This window comes from Macaca fascicularis, chromosome 4, assembly GCF_037993035.2.
Source record: "Macaca fascicularis isolate 582-1 chromosome 4, T2T-MFA8v1.1".
In the NCBI taxonomy this organism is placed as follows: domain Eukaryota; kingdom Metazoa; phylum Chordata; class Mammalia; order Primates; family Cercopithecidae; genus Macaca; species Macaca fascicularis.
Genome location: NC_088378.1, coordinates 76350471 through 76374000, shown reverse-complemented (window position 1 = coordinate 76374000; position 23530 = coordinate 76350471). Strand labels below are relative to the sequence as shown.

The window sequence follows — 23530 nt, the reverse complement described above, 5'->3', positions numbered from 1 at the left end:
AAAGGTAACAAAACAGGTTAATATTGTTCTGGTATTAGATGGATGTAAAGGAGCCAAGCACTGGAAAAACTCCTCTTTTTCTTCATCATAATTATTGATATTCTAATTGTACTAGATCTTAAAAAACTAACACTGAAAAAATGTAATAGTGTCAGCATGGAAATTACTTGGGATGGTATCTTAGGCTTTATGTGCCTCTCTCTTCCTCTAAATAAATTCTTCCCCAGTTAAAACATTTTTATTGGCCAGGCGCGGTGGCTCAAGCCTGTAATCCCAGCACTTTGGGAGGCCGAGACGGGCGGATCACGAGGTCAGAAGATCGAGACCATCCTGGCTAACCCGGTGAAACCCCGTCTCTACTAAAAAAATACAAAAAACTCGCCGGGCGAGATGGCGGGCGCGTGTAGTCCCAGCTACTCGGGAGGCTGAGGCAGGAGAATGGCGTAAACCCGGGAGGCGGAGCTTGCAGTGAGCTGAGATCTGGCCACTGCACTCCAGCCTGGGCCACAGAGCGAGACTCCGTCTCAAAAAAAAAAAAAAAAATTTATTATGACTGTATTTTTTAAATCAATAAGGCCCCAATGTAGAAAAAATAGGTGGAGTTCTTACCTGAAACATATGGATCAAGAGGAAAACTGGAGACTCCTATCCAGCTTCAAAGCTTCTTGAAAATCCAAGCAAATAAAGCAAATGGAGAAGGCAAGGGAACCAGGCCAGAAAGAAAAATCTAAAAGGAGAGCAAAAATCTTAAAAACCAGAGGTAAATAGTACCACTCTCTTCAAGGAATCAAGGTAGATCTCAAAAATCAAGGAAATGATGCAAAAAGTCTGGAACACAGTAGACTCTGCAAAATCCTCTGCTGAGTTAATGAATAAATGGCAGGAACTAAGCAAGAGGTAACCAAGAAGTCAACTAGGAACGAATCTATTGGAAAACAAGAGATAAGATTCAGAACAAATTTAAACTACGAATTGATAAAGGTTAGTTCTGCAGAATGTATTCTTTCTTTCCTAGAGTTTAACAAGCATATCTAAACTTCTGAAATATTTCATAATCGATCTTTAGTAGCAAGAAAAGCAGAAAAAGGAATTGAAGAAATCTTTTTTTTTTTTTTTTTTTTAAAGTAGAGCTATAGGATGAGTGGAATGATTTTTTTGTTGTTGTTGTTTTTCTGATATAATGGATCTGGAAACCCTCTTCCTGACCAAGATGCTATCTCAGAGTGACAAGAAAGGATATGTTTCTAATTACACAGGTACGATGACACAACATAACTTAGAAATACATTCCATTGTTATATTACCTATATATTACCTTTTTCTTCAGGGTTTAATGATGGGTAAGAATAAGCCATCTGAATGAGAAGAACTGTGAATCTGGAATAACCCTAAATCTTTAGCAGATATGCAATGCATATTTAACTGAAATATTAAAAATTGGAGATATCTGGTTAAGGATAAATTTAAGGAACTTACAGAAGAAAGAAAAAATGATATTTTGTTTATTAAAGTCATACTAATTATGTGAATTTACTTTAGCCAAATATTAGCCATATATTTTTGTACATTAACAGAGAACATTTTACCTAGAAAAAAATATAGTGGATTTACACCCCGCCTAACAAAAATCCAAGGACAATACGTCTGTCATAGCTTGCCATTATAGTTAAAATAGCAACTAACTAAAATGGTTTAATACTGTTAAATTAACTTTAGTATAAAACAACACCCCACTTTAAGCATATAATTTGATGAGTTTTGACAATGACAGAAACCAACATAACCACCACCAAAACCAAGAGACAGAATATTACCCCAGCCTAAAAGGTTCCCTAGTCAATCACCTATCCACAACCTGCACCAGGCAAAAACTGATCTGCTTTCTGTCACTACAAACCAGATTGTCCTTTATTCCAGAATTATATGAAAGTGAAATAATATAGTATGTATAGTTGACCCTTAAACAACACAGGTTTGAACTGTGTGGGTCCACTTATATGTGCCTTTTCTTCTGTCTCTGCGACCTCCGAGACAGCAAGACTGACCCATCCTCTTCCTCCCTCTCAGCCTATTTAACATGACGACAATGAGGATGAAGACCTTTATGATGACCCATTTCCACTTAATGAAGAGTAAATATATTTTCTCTTTCTTATGATTTTCTTAATATTTTCTTTCTCTAGCCTATTTCATTGTAAGAGTACAGTATACAATACATATAACATATAAAACATATATTAACCAACTGTATATGTTATCAGTAAGGCTTCCAGTCAACCATAGGGTATTCAGTGGTATTTAAGCTTATGGGGAGTAAAAAATTATAGCTAGATCAACTGCATGGGGGATCGGCACCCCTAACCTTCATGTTGTTTGAGGATCAACTGCATTATTTTACATCTAGCTTATTTTATTCAGCCTGTCTTCCAGATGTACCCATGATGCTATGTGTATGAGTAATTCAGTTCCTTTTTATTCTGAATCAAATCCTATTATACAGTTGACCCTTGAACAATGTATGGGATTGGGGCACTGACCCCCTGTGAAGTAAAAAATCTGAATATAGGCTGGCATAGAGGCTCATGCCTGTAATCCCAGCACTCTGGGAAGCTGAGGCAGGTGGATCACCAGAGGTCAGGAGTTTGAGACCGGCCTGGCCAATATGGAAAAACACTGTCTCTACTAAAAATAAATTTTTAAAAATCTGAGTATAACTTTTGACTTACCCAAAACTTTACTAATAGCCTACTGTCGACCAGAAGGCTTACCAACAACATAAACAGTTGATTAACATATTTTGTAAGTTATATAATGTATTCTTACCATAAAGTAAGCTAGAGAAAAGGAAGTATTGTTAAGAAAATCATAAGAGAAAATATACTGACTACTCATTAAGTGAAAGTGAATTACCACAAAGGTCTTCAGTCTGATCTTCATGTTGAGTAGGCTGGGTAGGCTGAGGAGGGAGGAGGAAGAGGAGGGGTAGACCTTGCTATTCAGACTACAGAGGTGAAAGTGATGGAGGAGGTATAAAAAGAGGCAGGAGAGACAGGCACATTTGGTGCAACTTTATGGAAATATACTATAATTTCTGCCTGACTTTTTGCTTTTTCATTTCTCCAAAAATATCTCTATACAGTACCAATCCTTCTTCTACCGTTTGCTTTAGTTGCAGTGTCCATGTCACAGAAGGGTCCATGTTGTAAAAGAAGTCAAAACCGTCCAGAATAATTGGAACTTTCTGCCAGATTGTCTAATGTCAATTTGTTTTCTGGCACTGCTTCTTTTATGTCTTCTTCCTCGTCATCTGGCACTAATTCAGAAACACTCATCTCCACCAAGTCGTTTTCTGTTAACTCCTCTGGTGTGGAGTCTATTAGCTCTTGAATTTCTCTAAGATCCATATTTTGAAATCCTTCATCCTCCTCCCCCTGCACCTTTTTTTTTTTTTTTTTTTGCCATATCTACAATCTCTTTCATGATTTCCTTGATTGGTTCTGTCATATATCCTGTGAAGTCATGTACACTATCGGTACAGTTTTCTTTAATTTTCTTATTGTTTGAGTCTTGATGGCCTTCACAGTTTTTTCTGTAACAATGGCATATTTATGGTGTAATCCTTCCAAACATACAGGTTATCTCTGTTGAGGTTCTCATCCACAGAGTTGACAGTTCTTTCCATAGAGTACCATGTATAATAAGCCTTAAAGCTCCTTACGACTCCCTGATCTGCAGGCTGAATTAGGGACATTGCATGTGGGGACAACTGGAATACTTTGACATCTTCAGTGTTAAACTCGTGGAGTTCTGGGTGGCCAGGGACCTTGTCTGATACCAAAAGAACTTTAAAAGGCAGTCCCTTATAGCAAGGTATTAATACCTCCTGACTTCAGGGAGAAAGCATTGATGAAATCAATCAAGAAAAAGAATTCTCACTGTCCAGGCCTTCTTGTTACATAACCAAAAGACTGATAAGTGGCATTTACCTTTTCTGTTTAAGGCTGGGGGTTAGTAGCTTTACAAATAAGGGGAATCTTGATCATAAACGCAGATGCATTTGCACAAAACACCAGAGTTACTCTGTCCCTTCCTGCCTTAAATCTTGGTGCTTGCTTTACTTCTTCAATAACAAATGTCTTTTGTGGCTTTTTTTCCCCCAGAATAGGGCACTTCATCTGCATTTAAAACCTGACTGAGGCTGGGCGCAGTGGCTCATGCACTTTGGGAGGCCAAGGCAGAAGGATCACTTGAGACCAGGAGTTCAAGACCAGCCTAAGCAACACAGGGAGACCCTGCCTCTACAAAAATAAAACATAAAAAAATTGCCAAGTGTGGTGGTGTGCACCTGTAATCCTAGCTACCTGGGAGGACTGCTTCCACCTCAGGAGCCTGGGGCTACAGTAAGCTGTGATCATGCCATTGCACTCCAGCCTGGGTGACAGAGCAAGATCCTGTCTCAAAAAAAAAAAAAAAAAGACAAGACAAAACGGAAGGAAGACAAGTCAAGAAGGATGGATGGGATTGGGTGCCAAGATGGCCGAATAGGAAGAGCTCCAGCCTCCAGCTCCCAGTGTGAGCGACAGAGAAGACGGGTGATTTCCGCATTTCCAACTGAGGTACCAGGTTCATCTCACTGGGGCGTGTCAGACAGTCAGTGCAAGACAGTGGGTGCAGCCCAACGAGTGAGAGCAAAAGCAGGGCAAGGCATCCCCTCACCTGGGAAGCACAAGGGGGAAGGGAATTCCCTTTCCTAGCCAAGGGAAACCATGACACACAACACCTGGAAAATTAGGTCACTCCCACCCTAATACTGTGCTTTACCAAGTTCTTAGCAAATGGCACACCAGGAGATTATATCCCACACCTGGCTCAGAGGGTCCCACCCTCATTGCTAGCACAGCAGTCTGAGATCTAACTGCAAGGCGGCAGCGAGGCTGGGGGAGTGGCACCCACCATTGCTGAAGCTTAAGTAGGTAAGCTGCCGGGAAGTTCGAACTGGGTGGAGCCCACCACAGCTCAAGGAGGCCTGCCTGCCTCTGTAGACTCCATCTCTGGGGCAGGGCATAGCTAAACAAAAAGCAGCAGAAACCTCTGCAGATGTAAATGTCCCTGTCTGACAGCTTTGAAGAGAGTAGTGATTCTTCCAACACGGAGGCTGAGATCTCAGAACTGACAGACTGCCTGCTCAAGTGGGTCCCTGACTCCCGAATAGCCTAACTGAGAGACATCCCCCACTAGGGGCAGACTGACACCTCACACCTCACACGGACAGGTACACCTCTGAGACGAAGCTTCCAGAGGAACGATCAGACAGCAACACTTGTTGTTCAGCAATATTCTCTCTTCTGCAGCCTCCGCTGCTGATAACCAGGGAAACAGGGTCTGGAGTGGACCTCAAGCAAACTCCAACAGACCTGTAGCCGAGGGGTCCTGACTCTTAGAAGGAAAACTAACAAACAGAAAGGACATCCATACCAAAATCCCGTCTGTATGTCACCATCATCAAAGACCAAAGGTAGTTAAAACCACAAAGATGGGGAAAAAGCAGTGCAGAACAGCTGAAAATTCAAAAAATCAGAGGGCCTCTCCCCCTCCAAAGAAACGTAGCTCCTCGCCAGCAAAGGAACAAAGCTGGACGGAGAATGACTTTGACAAGTTGAGAGAAGAAGGCTTCAGTCGATCAAACTTCTCAGAGCTAAAGAAGGAACTATGAACCCAGCGCAAAGAAATTAAAAACCTTGAAAAAAGATTTTACGAATGGATAACTAGAATAACCAATGCAGAGAAGTCCATAAACGACCTGATAGAGATGAAAACCATGACACGAGAACTACGTGACAAATGCACAAGCTTCAGTAACCGACTCGATCAACTGGAAGAAAGAGTATCAGTGATTGAAGATCAAATGAATGAAACGAAGCGAGAAGAGAAGTTTAGAGAAAAAAGAGTAAAAAGAAATGAACAAAGCCTCCAAGAAATACGGGATTACGTGAAAAGACCAAATCTACGTCTGATTGGTGTACCTAGAAAGTGACAGTGAGAATGGAACAAAGTTGGAAAACACTCTGCAGGATATTATCCAGGAGAACTTCCCCAACCTAGCAAGGCAGGCCAACATTCAAATTCAGGAAATCCAGAGAACGCCACAAAGATACTCCTCGAGAAGAGCAACTCCAAGACACATAATTGTCAGATTCACCAAAGTTGAAATGAAGGAAAAAATGTTAAAGGCAGCCAGAGAGAAAGGTCAGGTTACCCACAAAGGGAAGCCCATCAGACTAACAGCAGATCTCTCGGCAGAAACTCTACAAGCCATAAGAGAGTGGGGGCCAATATTCGACATTCTTAAAGAAAGGAATTTTCAACCCAGAATTTCATATCCAGCCAAACTAAGTTTCATCAGTGAAGGAGAAATAAAATCCTTTACAGACAAGCAAATGCTGAGAGATTTTGTCACCACCAGGCCTGCCCTACAAGAGCTCCTGAAGGAAACACTAAACATGGAAAGGAACAACCCAAACCAGCCATTGCAAAAACATGCCAAATTGTAAAGACCATCCATGCTAGGAAGAAACTGCATGAACTAACGAGCAAAATAACCAGCTAACATAATGACAGAATCAAGTTCACACACAATAATATTAACCTTAAATGTAAATGGGCTAAATGGTCCAATTAAAAGACAGACTGGAAAATTGGATAAAGAGTCAAGGCCCATCAGTTGGCTATATTCAGGAGACCCATCTCACATGCAGAGACACACATAGGCTCAAAATAAAGGGATGGAGGAAGATCTACCAAGCAAATGGAAAGCAGAAAAAGGCAGGGGTTGCAATCCTACTCTGATAAAACAGACTTTAAACCATCAAAGATCAAAAGAGACAAAGAAGGCCATTACATAATGGTAAGGGATCAATTGAACAAGAAAAGCTAACTATCCTAAATACATGTGCACCCGATACAGGAGCACCCAGACTTAGACTCCCATACCATAATAATGGGAGACTTTAACACCCCACTGTCAACATTAGACAGATCAATGAGACAGAAAGTTAACAAAGATATCCAGGAATTGAACTCAACTCTGCACCAAGCAGACCTAATAGACATCTACAGAACTCTCCACCCCAAATCAACAGAATATACATTCTTCTCAGCACCACATTGCACTTATTCCAAAATTGACCACATAGTTGGAAGTCAAGCACTCCTCAGCAAATGTACAAGAACAGAAATTATAACCAACTGTCTCTCAGACCACAGTGCCATCAAATTAGAACTCAGGACTAAGAAACTCAATCAAAACCGCTCAACTACATGGAAACTGAACAACCTACTCCTGAATGACTACTGGGTACATAACAAAATGGAGGCAGAAATAAAGATGTTCTTTCAAACCAATGAGAACAAAGATACAACATACCAGAATCTCTGGGTCACATTTAAAGCAGTGTGTGAGGGAAATTTATAGCACTAAATGCCCACAAGAGAAAGCAGGAAAGATCTAAAATTGACACCCTAACATCACAGTTAAAAGAACTAGAGAAGCAAGAGCAAACACATTCGAAAGCTAGCAGAAGGCAAGAAAAAACTAAGATCAGAGCAGAACTGAAGGAGATGGAGACACAAAAAAATCCTTCAAAAAAATCAATGAATCCAGGAGCTGGTTTTTTGAAAAGATCAACAAAATTGATAGACCACTAGCAAGACGAATAAAGAAGAAAAGAGAGAAGTATCAAATAGACGCAATAAAAAATGATAAAGGGGATATCACCACCAACCCCACAGAAATACAAACTACCATCAGAGAATACTATAAACAGCTCTACACAAATATACTAGAAAACCTAGAAGAAATGGACAAATTCCTGGACACATACACTCTCCCAAGACTAAACCAGGAAGAAGCTGAATCCCTGAATAGACCAATAGCAGGCTCTGAAATTGAGGCAATAATTAATAGCCTAACAACGAAAAAAAGTCCAGGACGAGACGGATTCACAGCTGAATTCTACCAGACGTACAAGGAGGAGCTGGTACCATTCCTTCTGAAACTATTCCAATCAATAAAAAAAGAGGGAATCCTCCCTAACCCATTTTATAAGGCCAACATCATCCTGATACCAAAGCCTGGCAGAGACACAACGAAAAAAGAGAATTTAAGATTAATATTCCTGATGAACATCGATGCAAAAATCCTCAATAAAATACTGGAAAATCGAATCCAGCAGCACATCAAAAAGCTTTTCCACCATGATCAAGTGGGCTTCATCCCTGGGATGCAAGGCTGGGTCAACATACGCAAATCGATAAACGTAATCCAGCATATAAACAGAACCAAAGACAAAAACCACATGATTATCTCAATAGATGCAGAAAAGGCCTTTGACAAAATTCAACAGCCCTTCATGCTAAAAACTCTCAATAAATTTGGTATTGATGGAACATATCTCAAAATAATAAGAGCTATTTATGACAAACCCACAGCCAATATCATACTGAAGGGGCAAAAACTGGAAGCATTCCCCTTAAAAACTGGCACAAGACAGGGATGCCCTCTCTCACCACTCCTATTCAACACAGTGTTGGAAGTTCTGGCCAGGGAAATCAGGCAATAGAAAGAAATAAAGGGTATTCAATTAGGAAAAGAAGTCAAATTGTCCCTGTTTGCAGATGACATGATTGTATATTTAGAAAACCTCATCGTCTCAGCTGAAACTCTCCCTAAGCTGATAAGCAACTTCAGCAAAGTCTCAGGATACAAAATCAATGTGCAAAAATCACAAGCATTCATATACACCAATAACAGACAAACAGAGAGCCAAATCATGAATGAACTCCCATTCACAATAGCTTCAAAGAGAATAAAATACCTAGGAATCCAACTTACAAGGGATGTGAAGGACCCCTTCAAGGAGAACTACAAACCACTGCTCAATGAAATAAAAGAGGACACAAACAAATGGAAGAACATACCATGCTCATGGATAGGAAGAATTAATATCATGAAAATGGCCATACTGCCCAAGGTAATTTATAGATTCAATGCCGTCCCCATTAAGCTACCAATGACTTTCTTCACAGAATTAGAAAAAACTACTTTAAAGTTCATATGGAACCAAAAAAGAGCCCGCATTGCCAAGAAAATTCTAAGTCAAAAGAACAAAGCTGGAGACATCATGCTACCTGACTTCAAACTATACTACAAGGCTACAGTAACCAAAACAGCACGGCACTGGTACCAAAACAGAGATATAGACCAATGGAACAGAACAGAGCCCTCAGAAATAATACCACACATCTACAACCATCTTATCTTTGACAAACCTGAGAAAAACAAGAAATGGGAAAAGGATTCCCTATTTAATAAATGGTGCTGGGAAAACTGGCTAGCCATATGTAGAAAGCTGAAACTGGATCCCTTCCTTACTCCTTATACAAAAATTAATTCAAGATGGCTTAGAGACTTAAATGTTAGACCTAAAACCATAAAAACCCTAGAAGAAAACTTAGGCAATACCATTCAGGACACAGGCATAGGCAAGGACTTCATGTCGAAAACACCAAAAGCAATGGCAACAAAAGCCAAAATTGACAAATGGGATCTCATTAAACTAAAGAGCTTCTGCACAGCAAAAGAAACTACCATCAGAGTGAACAGGCAACCTACAGAATGGGAGAAAATTTTTGCAATCTACTCATCTGACAAAGGGCTAATATCCAGAACCTACAAAGAACTCAAACAAATTTACAAGAAAAAAATAAACAACCCCATCAAAAAGTGGGCAAAGGATATGAACAGACACTTCTCAAAAGAAGACATTTATGCAGCCAACACACACATGAAAAAAAGCTCATCATCACTCACCTTCAGAGAAATGCAAATCAAAACCACAATGAGATACCATCTCACACCAGTTAGAATGGCAATCATTAAAAAGTCAGGAAACAACAGGTGCTGGAGAGGATGTGGAGGAACAGGAACACTTTTACACTGTTGGCGGGACTGTAAACTAGTTCAACCATTGTGGAAGACAGTGTGGCGATTCCTCAAGGATCTAGAACTAGAAATACCATTTCACCCAGCCATCCCATTACAGGGTATATACCCAAAGGATTATAAATCATGCTGCTATAAAGACACATGCACATGTATGTTTACTGCGGCACCATTCACAATAGCAAAGACTTGGAACCAACCCAAATGTCCATCAACAACAGACTGGATTAAGAAAACATGGCACATATACACCATGGAATACTATGCAGCCATAAGAAAGGATGAGTTCATGTCCTTTGTAGGGACATGGATGTAGCTGGAAACCATCATTCTCAGCAAACTATTGCAAGAACAGAAAACCAAACACCGCATGTTCTCACTCATAGGTGGGAACTGAGCAATGAGATTACTTGGACACAGGAAGGGGAACATCACACACCAGGGCCTGTTGCGGGGTGGTGGGAGAGGGAAGGGATAGCATTAGGAGATATACCTAATGTAAATGACGAGTTAATGGATACAGCACATCAACATGGCACATGTATACATATGTAACATACCTGCACATTGTGCACATGTACCCTAGAACATAAAGTATAATTTAAAAAAAAAGAAGGATGGATGGATGGAAGGATGGAAACGAAACAAAATGAAACGAAACAAAACAAAACAAACAAAACAAGAGAGAAAGAACCCCATTTAAGCAGATAGCCTTTCTCCTCAATTATTTTAATGGTATCTGGGAAATCATCTGCTGCCTCTTGAACAGTAGCAACTGCCTTTCCTGTTATCTTAACATTGTAAAGTCAAACTTCTTTCTACAATTATCAAACCATCCTTTGCTGGCATTAAATTCTCTAGCATTAGATCCTTCACCTTCCTTTTGCTTTAAGCTGTCATACATTAACTTCACTTTCTCTCAAAACATATTAGAGTCTACAAGTATGCCTTTCTTATAGCAATCCTGCACCCACATAAGAGCTGCATTTTCAATATGAGATAAAGTGGTATTTCACAATACCACTTTGCACCTGCTGATATAACTGTAGCAACAGCTACATAAATTCTCTTTTCTTTTTTTACAGTGGTCCTTTTGCTGGATTCATTTGTCTTGAAATGACAGGTAACCATAGCTGCAGACTGTAATCTATGGTACATAACAAGCAATTCAGTTTTTGCTTGTAATGTCATGACTTCTCTCTGTTTCTTGGAAACACTCCCAGCATTACCAGTGGCACTTTCTAAGAGTCCCATGGTGTTATTCAAATTTTATGGTATTACACTAAACACAGTGAAAAATACATGAGAATCAGAAAGAAATCACTTCTTACTGTAATACACAATTTACTAGAGAGACAAACTGCTCATGTGTAGATGATTAGCTTCACACAGCACTGGAAGCTGATAGCTGCAATATTTGAGCTCACTGCAATAGCAACTGGAGGTGATCATGAAATTATTACAGTAGTATAGCATGTACTACATCTAATTTTATGCAGTTATGATTTAATATTGAATTTACATTTGTTTACATTTCTCTCAACTGCAAATGGAAGCATGTACATTCTGTAAGTGTGTGATCACCTTTTGATAAATTTTAACTTTTTATAACATATTTGTGTGCTATTCATGGCAGTAAATTATAAAATAGACTAGTATCTACAAATATTTCATGTATTCGTGAAATACCTTTTATATATATATATATTTCCAGGCTATGCAATCTGCAAGTTTTTTCAAATTGTTGCAAACCTCCAAAATTTTTCTATATTTATCGGAAAAAAACTGCATATAAGCAAATACCTTCACAGTTCAAACCCATGTTGTTCAAGGGTCAGCTACATAGGCATATCAATTCAGTTGTTGTGAACCATTTGGGTTGTTTCTAGTACCAAATTATTTCCAAAGTGGCTGTAGCATTTTACATTCTGACATCAACATATGAGAGTTCCAGTTGCTCCACATCCTCATCAATAGTTAATATGGTCTATCTTCATCCATTCTAGTGGGTGGGTGGTGATACCCTGTGGTTTTAATTTGAACTTCTCAATTGATTAATGACATGGAACATCTTTTCATGTGCTTATTTGCCATCTGTATCTTCTTTAGTGCAGTGTCTATTTTCTAATCCATTTTTTTGTTGTTGTTGTTTTCTTATTATGGAGTTGTAAGAGTTCTTTATATGCACTGGATACACATTCTTTGTTAGACGTTTTTGCAGACGTTTTCTCCCAGTCTGTGCTTGCCCTTTCATCTACTTGATAATATCTTTTTTTCTCTTACGGGATACTTGTACATGTCCTAGCAAACATATTACTGAAGAGTAAGATCAAGTACAGTTTCAAAAGAGTAAACCCTGGCCGGGCGCGGTGGCTCAAGCCTGTAATCCCAGCACTTTGGGAGGCCGAGACGGGCGGATCACGAGGTCAGGAGATCGAGACCATCCTGGCTAACACGGTGAAACCCCGTCTCTAGTAAAAAATACAAAAAAAAAAATAGCCGGGCGAGGTGGCGGGTGCCTGTAGTCCCAGCTACTCGGGAGGCTGAGGCAGGAGAATGGCGTAAACCCGGGAGGCGGAGCTTGCAGTGAGCCGAGATCCGGCCACTGCACTCCAGTCTCGGCGACAGAGCAAGACTCCGTCTCAAAAAAAAAAAAAAAAAAAAAAAAAAAAGAGTAAACCCTGAGAAAGTATTTCATCTTAGACCTGAGAAGTATTTACTCTTAGGGGAAGACCTGGGAAGAGTTAATTACAAATGAATCAAATTTTAAGATACCAAATTAGATTCTGCAAACATTTCTAGTGGGAATGCAAAATCATATAGCCACTTTGAAAGACAGTTTGGCAGTTTATTATAAAGTTCCATCCACCCTTACCAAACCATCCAGCAATCCCACTCCAAGGTATTTACTCAAGAGTACTGAAAACCTATTCAACCAAAAACTTGTATACAAACGTTTATAGCAGGTTTATTCATAACCGTTCCAACTTAGAAACATCTAAGATGTCCTTGACAGATGAATGGACAGTGTTATATCCATACAATGAGTTACTACTCAGGAAAAAAAAAAAGAAAGAAAGAACTACCAATCCAGGCAATAATATAGATGAATCTTAAAACGCATTTTGTTAAGTGACAGAGGTCTGATGCAAAAACTACATATTGTATGATCTCATTTATGTGATACTTTGGAAAAGGCAAATAGGAAAGGCAGATAGATCAGTGATTGCCCAGGGTTAAGGGAAGAAAGAGAAATTGACTATAGTAACTACGAAGGGGTCATAAAAGGAATTTTTAGGATGATGTAACTGTTCTGTGTGCTTTTGCTTTCAGTCAAAACAAGTCAAGTTGTAAACCTGATACCCTAGTATTGATGTGTTTATGCACATGCTAGCTTACTTGTCTGTTCTCTTTAAAGATAAGTACTACTTGGCATGTTCTGCCCATTTATTCTGCCAAGGGCAAAGCCTGCTCACACAGCCCCAACCACTCATCTTGCCTTAGGAAACTACCTGTCTGGAAAAGAAAATAGTGATCTTCATGACATGAAATATTTCAGACCAGGAACAAGATGGTCAACATAGATCTGCATTTATACGTCTAAATAGAATTAACCATTTTAAAGACAGGGAAACAAGCAATTACAGCAAATGGCATTCAATAAAAGTTAATGCCAAAATTAGGACAACAGTTTTTTTTAAAAATCATTATTTAGTGTAAACTAATAGGTTATAGGATCCATAAAATAAGTACAAACTAACTTAAAAATTTTCTCAGAAATTAAAAGGTGGTGACTGAAATAAATTGAAAATTAAAAGACACAAATAAATGACCTAGTGCACATATACAAGAAACCTAACATCTATATAAGATAAAGACTGAAGCTGATTTAAATTCAAGGAAATTCTAAAGGAAAAAAAAATGGCTCATAACTCTTATTCACATAGAAATAACAAAATAAAATAAAAAATATTCTAGATATGCAAGTATACTTCCATAACTCTTCCTGAAACTATTACTTAAAAATGTATCCCAGGAAAAAAAAAAAACAGAATTAAATATTTCAAAAATAGGGAAGACATACTATTGAAGTAACCAGTGATCTTATAGTTAAATCTAAGTGATACGATACTGGTAAAATTTTAAAAACTGGTTAGAAAAAAAAAAACAGAACTACTGATATGTTTTGCATCTGTGTCTGCATGCTGAAATGTAATCCCCAGTGCTGGAAGTGGGGCCTGGAAGGAGGTGTCTGGATCATAGGGGTGGTTTCTAATGGTTTAGCACTATGCCCCTAGTGGTGTTCTAATAAGAGTTCTGAAGAGAGCTTTTTGTTTCAAACTGTGTAGAGCATCCCCCACTCTTTCTTCCTCCTGCTCCTGCCACATAAGACCCTTGCTCCTGCTTTGCCTGCCACAGTGATTGTAGTTTCCTGAGGCCTCCGCAAAAGCCTAGTAGAAGCCAGCATCATGCTTCCTGTAAGCCTGTGGAACCGTGAGCCAATTAAACCTCTTTACTTTATAAACTGCCCAGTCTCAGGTATTTCTTTATAGCAATGTGGGAACAGAATAATACAACTGTAGAAAAGAAATCAAATCAATGAAACCAAGAATGTAAAGAAGGCAAGAGATCCAGGTCTCAACTTATTAATGGGAAGAATAAGGGCAAAAAAAGAGTCATTTATAGATGGTTTCAGAATTTCCAAACTTGCAGCAGAGGGGGAAAAAAAAGTTAATATGACTAGGTTAAATTGTCCTATTAAGAGATAAACGCAATTTTGTACAAGGTAACCTTGTGATGGAACCCTTGTATATTTTGACTGCAGTGATGTTCACAGGAAATCTACATAAAATTACTTACGACTAAACAGGCACAGGGATGGGTGCATGTAAAACTGGTGAAATCTGAATAAGGTTGTATCAATGTCAATTTCCTGAGTATAATATTGTACTATAGTTATGCAAGGTGTTACCACAGGTAGAAACTGGGTGAATACACACAGGACTACATCTCTCTGTATTATTTCTTAGAACTGTATATGAATCTACAATGATCTTATTTGAAAGTTTTAAAAAATGTAAAACAAACCAAAAACAAAAAAAGGACAAACTTCCAGGTCGGGCACAGTGGCTCACACCTACAACCCCAGCACTTTGGGAGGCCAAGGCGGGTGAATCACTTGAGCCCAGGAGTTTGAGACCAGCCTGGGCAACACGGTGAAGCCCCATCTCTATAAAAAACACAAAAATTAGCCAGGAATGGTGGTGTGCACCTGCAGTCCCAGCTACTTGGGAGGCTGAGGCAGGAGGATCACTTGAGTCCAGGAGATGGAGGTTGCAGTGAGCCAAAATTACACCATTGCACTCCATCGTGGGTGACAGAGCAAGATTCTATCTCAAAAAAAAAAAAAAAAAAAGACAAACTTCCAAATTGGAAAGGGGGAAGATTTCAAGGAGAAATAAAAGTCCAGCTCAGTTACATGAATGTTTGATGTTTATGAAAGGCAAGTAAAGCAAAATGGTGTAAAATTACTGAAAATAAACATATGGGCAAAAAAGACCTACTAGGTACACACAAAACTGACAGAGAGGCAAGAGTGATATAAGACAATGTAGACTCCCAGGCAAAAATCATTAAACAGGGCAAAAAAGACACTTTATATTTTTTAAGATAAAATCCACTAAGAACAATTACACATATTATCTTTAAGGCTGAATTCAACCAAAATCATAATCACAGTAAGTATCTAACATACTTTGCTTACTGATTTGTTGGCTTTGAGAAAACAACAAATTAAGGATATAGTATCTTACAACAAATGTGTCAAGTCAAATAACAGGGAAAGGATAGTTTACCGAAATAAATGTTTTAGGAAAATGTCCAGCAATTTGGAAAAATAAATTTGTGATACTATGCCATAGCAACCATTTTTAAAAATCTAAATATGTGATAACAGAATGTGTACAAAGAGCATTTTAATAATCTTGGGGTGGAAACCCAGAGGCCATAAAGGAAAACAACAGCAGAACTGGCAACATAAATAATAAAGACCTTTATACAGCAAAAGCCCCAAGAAACACTAAAAAATAGACTATGACAAAATACTAGCATATGGTGAACCAAATCGTTAATAGCCACAATATGTAAAGAGCTATTACAAATCAATTAGAAAAGAGGAACATTTCAACAGAAACCTAAGCAAAGGATATGATCATGCAAGTAAAAATGAATACAAATGACCAACAAACATACAGATAGTCAACCCCATCAATAAGCAAAGAAATGCAACACTAACACAATAAAACAGTATTTTTCATCCAAAAAATTACTAAATATAAAAAAATAATCATTTCATCTTAGCAAGTCTCTCAAGTTTCTGCATGTCATATAAGCAGAGGCACTGATGGCCTTTATTTTTCATCTTTTCAGTGGTGTTCACACAGCAAATAGCCTTGGCAGATAAAGAGATGTCTCCCTCTGGTACAGAGGGCAGGTTTGTTTACCATGCAGGAAAATAAAGATAATGTCTCCCTCTCTGGCAAAGATCAGACATGTTTATTTGCAGCCCACTATGAAAGATTCAGGTTCCCTAAACTAAGGATTCCTCTCTTGTAACACAACCTACTTCACCTGCTAGTGTCACTGGGCTCTTGGCACATCACCCCGTGGAAATCAGGGCTCCAGCAAATCAGCATAAGATGATCCTCTGGCTACCGTTACTGTTGTGTTTTGTCTCTCAGTCAGGAGTCTCATATTTTCTGCCAGTTTCCATGAAACTGTTAGCTTGCAAGTAGGGTATGATCTCAGATCCTTGACAATTATTCGCAATGTGATGTGGCAAAAGCAGCATTTTAATAAATTGTCTAAATTTACTCTTACCAACAACTTTTGAGGATACTTTGGCAGAATCTCTCACAATTTAACACTTATATGTAGCCTCTGACCTAGCAATTCCATATCTTAGGAAATAAACTCACATGCAAATATGACAATATACAGAATAAACACAAAAATGATCCTTGCAGTTCTGTTTGTAATAAATGTGGAATAATGCCAACAGGGGATTGGCTAAATAACTTTTGGGTTATTCCTACAATGAAATACCAAAAAGACTTACAAAAAAGACAAGATACTATTATATGCACTGACACAGAAGGATGTTCATCCATTATTATTAAGTGGAAGCTATAGAAAATTATACATGGTACACTGCCATTTATGAAACAAAAGTAGACTTAAATCTATTATTTTTAAAATCTGCAAGCAGTGATAATCTTTATGGAACAAGGTTACTGGGTAGGTGGGCACACAGCACTTTCACTTCCACCTTTGAGGATTTCTGTATTGCTTGATCTTTTTTAAAGAATGAATACATTTATTTCATGAGCTAATAAGGTTTTAAGTGTCCACAGTAACAACATCTTAAAATTTATTATATTTGAGATATCCAGTTGGGATGGTAAAATACAAACGGATATGAGGATGTCCCAGGGAACACTTCAGCCATTTATCTCTCAGATAACCATTTTTTCTCTTAGAAACCAGGTACAGAACATCCTAAATCATAGGTGATGGGGAGAGGCACACTACAGTTACTATGATACAGTGCAAAGTCATAAGGCATGCAGATTTTTCATCAGGCTACTTCTCCATGTAACTGTAAGGAGCAACTCTAATCGCAAGTTCTGAGTGAGCAACAGAAGGGATTTATTTACTAACAGTTAATGATTCAACTGACCATGGAAAAAGCAAGCTAAAATAAACGAATCTCAATAACTGGCAGGAAAATTTTAAAGGGGCAAGAGGTAAAGAAAGGGAATCAACTTGCCCCCACTAAATGTGTTCATTTCAAAAATATTTAGTGATGTCTACAATATGCCAGGCATCGTTCCAATCCCTAGACATTAAAACACATTATAAACCTAGAGCAGTAAGAGCATCACAGAAGCCAGGATCACCACAGGGAGCCAAAGAACACTGCACGACCGTTCAGAAAGTCCCAAGAATACACGAGAATTTAGGGCCTATGGTATTTATAGGACTGATCAGCAGGGAAAAATAGAATTCAACAAATGATGATGCAGTCAGTAACAAAATCATAAAGTTAGAGCCTTCTTATCTCACACTAAATATGAATAAGATCATTAACAATACTAGAAGAAAACGGAGGTGGATATTTATATATAATTCATGTAGATAAAGGCCTTTTTAAAAGGACGCTGAAGTTAGATCCGCGAAGTTAAGATCGAGAATGTCAACCACAGCAAAATTAAGAGGATGAGACTAACACAGTAAAGAAAGAAGGGGTAGTTTTTGTTAACTGACCATATGTGCAAGCACCATATGTACCATTGTGCAGAGTACTATAATTGCATTATTTCATCATTGCGTGAGTAAAGAAATTATCCATCTTACAATGAGCTGATTTATCTGATTTTCAAGTCAGTAACAGAAGGGAAGAGTTTGAAAATGCAGAGTTCAGAAAAGCCAACTTTTGGGACAGAAGTTAAAAACAAAGTTAGTACTCAGAACACAAGTATGGAAAGAAGAATCCAATTCAAGGAACTTTTAGAGTGCCTACTAGAGCATAATGCACATTTCCCCCAAGTCCTTAATCTGATAAAGGACTATTGGAGCGTTCATGACTCTGGATGAATCTCTCTCTACTCAACCAACAGATATAATATGCGTTATAGGATAATGGAGGCAGGAAGTGAGCCTGAAAGAAAAAAATATATACCTATACCTGAACTTAAGAAACCGAGGAGTGCACGCAAGCAGCAGAAAAGGCAGCTTGTGTCTGCGAACAGAGCCTGTCCACAGAGATCCCTGCACCTGGTGGTAGTGTGCCCTCCGGAGCATAAAGCCAGCCGGGCATCAGGCCGACGCAATTACCTGACTACAAGCTTATACCATCTTCACCTTCTATAACAGTTATTTGTATACTGTATTTCAATCTGTGAATGCATCTCGAAGCTTTGTGGCAATGATCACTGGGAAATCAAGGAAATCCAAAACCACCCGTTATAAATATGTTGACAAGGAGGCCAAGCAGATGGTCATCATCACACTCTAGAGGCACCCCTAAACCTAAACATCGAAACAAGGTTGTAGCTGGGCACCTTCTAGCAGTCCTGAAGAAAGAAAACATAGGCCTGGTTAGGCAAAAACCATCGGATGTCAGAGGGAAATCAAGGGAGGAGGCACAGGAATCACAAGCACAGGCGGGCGTGTGGCCGACGCGTGGCTGCCGGGGCAGCACAGAGCGCGGGTGTGGGCGACCCGCAGTCCCCCCTGGTGTAAACAACCCTGAGCCGCGCACACTTCCGGAGGACGCCTCACAGCCTGCAGGCAGACTGTAGCGTAGAAATAGCCCGAAGCACGTCAGCAGTTCTCAGGAGCCCCAGCAAGCCCCGCAAGCGTGAAGCGGGGGCGCGGGGCAGCGGGCGGGGAGGGGCCGGCAGCGGGGGCCCCTGCCAGCCGTCCAGACTCCCCAAAGCGCGGAGCTGCGCGTTGGCTCGGCCCCGCCCCGCCCCAGTGCCGAAGGAAGAAGACAGAGACCCACGGGAGGGAGAAATAAAGGAAGGGCCGTACCCTGCAGGGTCCGGGAGAGGCGCGCGCAGCGGGCTTCACCAGCGACCAGGCAGTGCGAGAAGGCCTGGGTGCGGGGGCGGCTCCCCAGCTCTCTGGCCGCTGCACAACCACCGCAAACCCGGCCCAGCGCGACCCGGAAGGAAGACGCTGAGGCGGCGAGGAGGGGCGGGGCCGGGGAGGTGGGGCGGGGCCGAGGGGGCGGGGAGGGGCCTGGAGGGAGGCGGGGCGGGGCCAGAAGCAAAGCCGGGCGTTTCTCCCGTGGGAGGTGCTTTGGGTCCTATGGACAGCCCGCTCCCAGGCCAGCGGGAGGAGCTTCCTGCTGGCTTTCCCGCTCCACTGGGGCCAGTGTAAAGGGCCTAGGTAATATACAGTGGGCAGTGGCTACAAATCCTCTTCGGAATAATCTCCTCCAAGTACTGACTCGCCATGTGTAGTGTAGTCCTGCTAGGACTTCTTCAGTCTAGACTTGGTGGATCAGGTGATACATAGGTAATACGGCTGGAACGCATACGCAGAGGAAAAGTATAATATACATTATATGCGCTCTGAAGGTATAATTCACCTAGTTTACAAACCTCCTCTGCCCTGTATACAAATCCTGCCTGCAGGCTCATTTCCATACCAACGTTCAGAAGCCTCTGACCATTACCTCTCATGAAGAAGATGGTCTGGCAGTCTCTCTTACTCCATTTTGATTTATTTTTGGTAGATTCAGTATGGCCTTTTTTTTTTTTTTAACGGAGTCTCGCTCTGTTGCCAGGCTGGAGTGCAGTGGCGCGATCTTGGCTCACTGCAACCTCCACCTCCCAGGTTCAAGATTCTCCTGCCTCAGCCTCCCGAGTAGCTGGGACTACAAGGGCGTGCCACCACGCCCAGCTAATATTTTGTATTTTTAGTAGAGACGAGGTTTCACCATATTGGCTAGGATGGTCTTGATCTCTTGACCTTGTGATCCTCCCGCCTCAGCCTCCTAAAGTGCTAGGATTACAGGCGTGAGTCACCACGCCCGGCTTTGGCACCTTTTTTTTAGTTTGCATCATATTTATCTTGTTACAAAATATCCACTAAGATGGAAAATATTTAGTAAAATGTTGAACTACACATTATTTGCTGTCTGAATGCTCTTAATGAGGCAAAACAGTAAGGATATTTACTTATATATGAACAGAATCAATACACGATATGCAGTATATATTGCATATGAAAAAATTAAAATTTTTATTTTCTTCAACTTTTTGATGCACAATAGCTGTACATATTTTCATGGTACACCTGATAATTTGATTCATTTCTGTAATCAGCATAACTGGGTTACTCATCCCCTTAAATATTTATCTTTTCTTTGTGCTAGGAACATTCAAATTATTCTCTTCTAGCTATTTTGACATTACTATAGATTAATGTTAACTATAGTCATCCTACTGATCTATGGAACACCAGGTCTTATTTCTTCTAAGTGTATGTTTCTTCTAAGTGTATGTTTATCTCCCCTCGTTCCCCCACGGCCCGCCCGCCCGCAATACTTCTCAGTCTCTGAGATCAACTTTCCAAACTCCCACATATGAGTGAAAACATGCATTCTTTGTCTTTCCGTGCTTGGCTTATTTCACTCATCATAATGACCTCCAGTTCTATCCATGTTGCTGCAAATAAAAGAGTTTTGTGGAGGGTTTTATGGCTGAATAATATTCCATTGTGTATATGTACCCCATTTTCTTTATCCATTCATCTGCTGCATGGACACTTAGGTCCTAAATCTTGGCTATTGTAAATAGTGCTGCAATAAACATAGAAGTGCAGATATCTCTTCGATATATGTATGTCCTTTCTGTTGGATCTATACCCAGTAGTGGAATTGCTGGATCATATAGTAGTTCTATTTTTAGTTCTCTGAAGAACCTTCATACAGTTTTTCACAGTGGCTCTAGTAATATGCATTTCCACCAGCAGTGCACACTGGTTCCCCTTTCTCCACATTCTCACCAGCATCTGTTGTTCCCTGTTTTGTTTTGTTTTGTTTTGTTTTTTTGATAAAAGCCATTCTTGCTGGGGTGATATAGCTCATTGTTTTGATTTGCATTTATCTGATGATTAGTGATACGGAGCATTTTTTCATATACCTGTTGGCCATTTGTATGTCTTCTTTTGAGAAATGCCTGTTCAGATCTTTTGCCCATTTTTTATATTGGATTATTTGTTTTTGTTTTTGTTTTTGCTTTCCTATTGAGTTGTTTGAGCTCCTTATATAAAATATTCTGGTTATTAATTCCTTGCTAATTAAATAGTTTGCAAATATTTTCTCCCATTATGTGGGTTGTCTCTTCACTTGATTTTTTCTTTTGCCATGCAGAAGCTTTTTAGCTTGATGTTATCCCATTTGTCTGTCCATTTTTGTTGCCTATGAGTTTGAGATCTTAACCAAAAAGATAAGATCTTGCCCAGACTTATGTCATGGAGCCTTTTCCCTATGTTTTCTTCTAGAAGTTTCATAGTTTTGAGTCTCAAATTTAAGCATTTAATCCATTTTGAGTTGGCTTTTCTATATGGTGAGAGATAAGTTTCTAATTTTATTTTCCTGCATGTGGACATTAGTTTTTCCCAACACTACTGAACAGACTGTCCTTTCTCCATTGTGTGTTCTTGGCACCTTTTGTTAAAAAGCAATTGACCATAGATGTGTGGCTTTATATCTGGCCTCTATATTCTGTTCCATTGGTTAATTTTTCCATTTTTATGCCACTACCATGCTGTTTCGATTGTGATAGCTTTGTAAAATATTTTGAAGTGAGGTATTGTGATGACTTCAGTTTTGTTCTTTTTGCTCAACATTGTTTTCTCCATCCAGGATTTTCTGTGGTTCCATACAAATTTTAGGATTTTTTTGTTCTATTTCTGAGAAGAACGTCATTGATATATTGTTAGAGATTGCACTGAATATGTAGATTGCTTTGGGTAGGTATGGGCATTTTAACTATTCCTCCAATCCATAAACACAGAATATCTTTCCATTTATTGCATCTTCTCTAATTTCTTTCATCAGGGTTTTATAGTTTGAGTGTACAGATCTTTCACCTCCTTGGTTAAATTTATTCCTAAGTATTTTATTTTATGGGTTGTTTTTGTAGCCATTGTAAGTGGGATTGTTTTCTTGATGTCTGTTTCAAATAGTGTGCTTTTTGTGTATAGAAATGCTACTGATTTTTGTATGTTGATTTTATATCCTGCAAACTTACTAAATTTATTAGTTATAACAGCTTTTTTTAGTGGAGTATTTAGGGTTTTCTAGATATAAGTTCTTGTCATCTGCAAACAAGGACCATTTAACTTCTATACAATTTCGATGCCTTATTTTTTTTTCTTACCTAACTGCTCTGGCTAGGACTGCCAGTACTATGTCAAATAGAAGTGAGAAAGTGGGCATCCTTGTCTTGTTCCAGTTCTTAGAAGAAAAGCATTCAACTTTTGTCTATTCAGTATATTAGCTGTTGTGGGCTTGTCATATATGGCCCTTATTGTGTTGAAGTACATTCCTTTTATACCTAATTCACTGAGCTTTTTTTCAGAGAAAAATAATGGATTGTGTCAAATGCTTTCCCTGTATTGAAATGATCAATGTGGTTTTTGTCCTTCATTCTGTTAAAGTGTTGTATCACATTTATTAATTTGCTTTATGTTGAATCATTCTTGCATGTCTGCTATGAATCCTACTTGACCATGGTTAGTGATCTCTTTTGTTGAAGATTTTTGCATTTATATTCATCAGGGGTACTGGCCTATAAGCTTTCATTTTTGTTGTGTCCTTGCCTGATTTTGCTATCAGGGCAATGCCTGCCCCATAGAAGGACCTTGGCAGTATTTCCTCCTCTTCAATTTTTTGGAAGAGTTTGAGAAGAATTAGAATTTGTTATTTAAATGTTTGATAGAAGTAAAGTCAAC

General features: G+C 39.4%; 1 protein-coding gene across 10 annotated transcripts in view; it reads right to left on the bottom strand.

Annotated features, from left to right (window-relative positions):
* FBXL4 (F-box and leucine rich repeat protein 4) overlaps positions 1-19737 on the bottom strand; it is a 74940-nt gene extending 55203 nt beyond the window's left edge. For 6 of the 10 annotated variants that reach the window (XM_005552302.4, XM_074037420.1, XM_074037424.1 and 3 more), the window contains exons 1-2: positions 19595-19737; positions 610-727 (exon numbers count right to left, since the gene is read on the bottom strand). The gene's annotated coding sequence lies outside the window, so the exon portion shown is untranslated. The remainder of the gene's footprint in view (positions 1-609; positions 728-19594) is intronic. The other 4 variants (XM_005552303.4, XM_074037418.1, XM_074037422.1 and 1 more) reach the window with 1 other exon arrangement.
* Positions 19738-23530: the final 3793 nt, after the last annotated feature.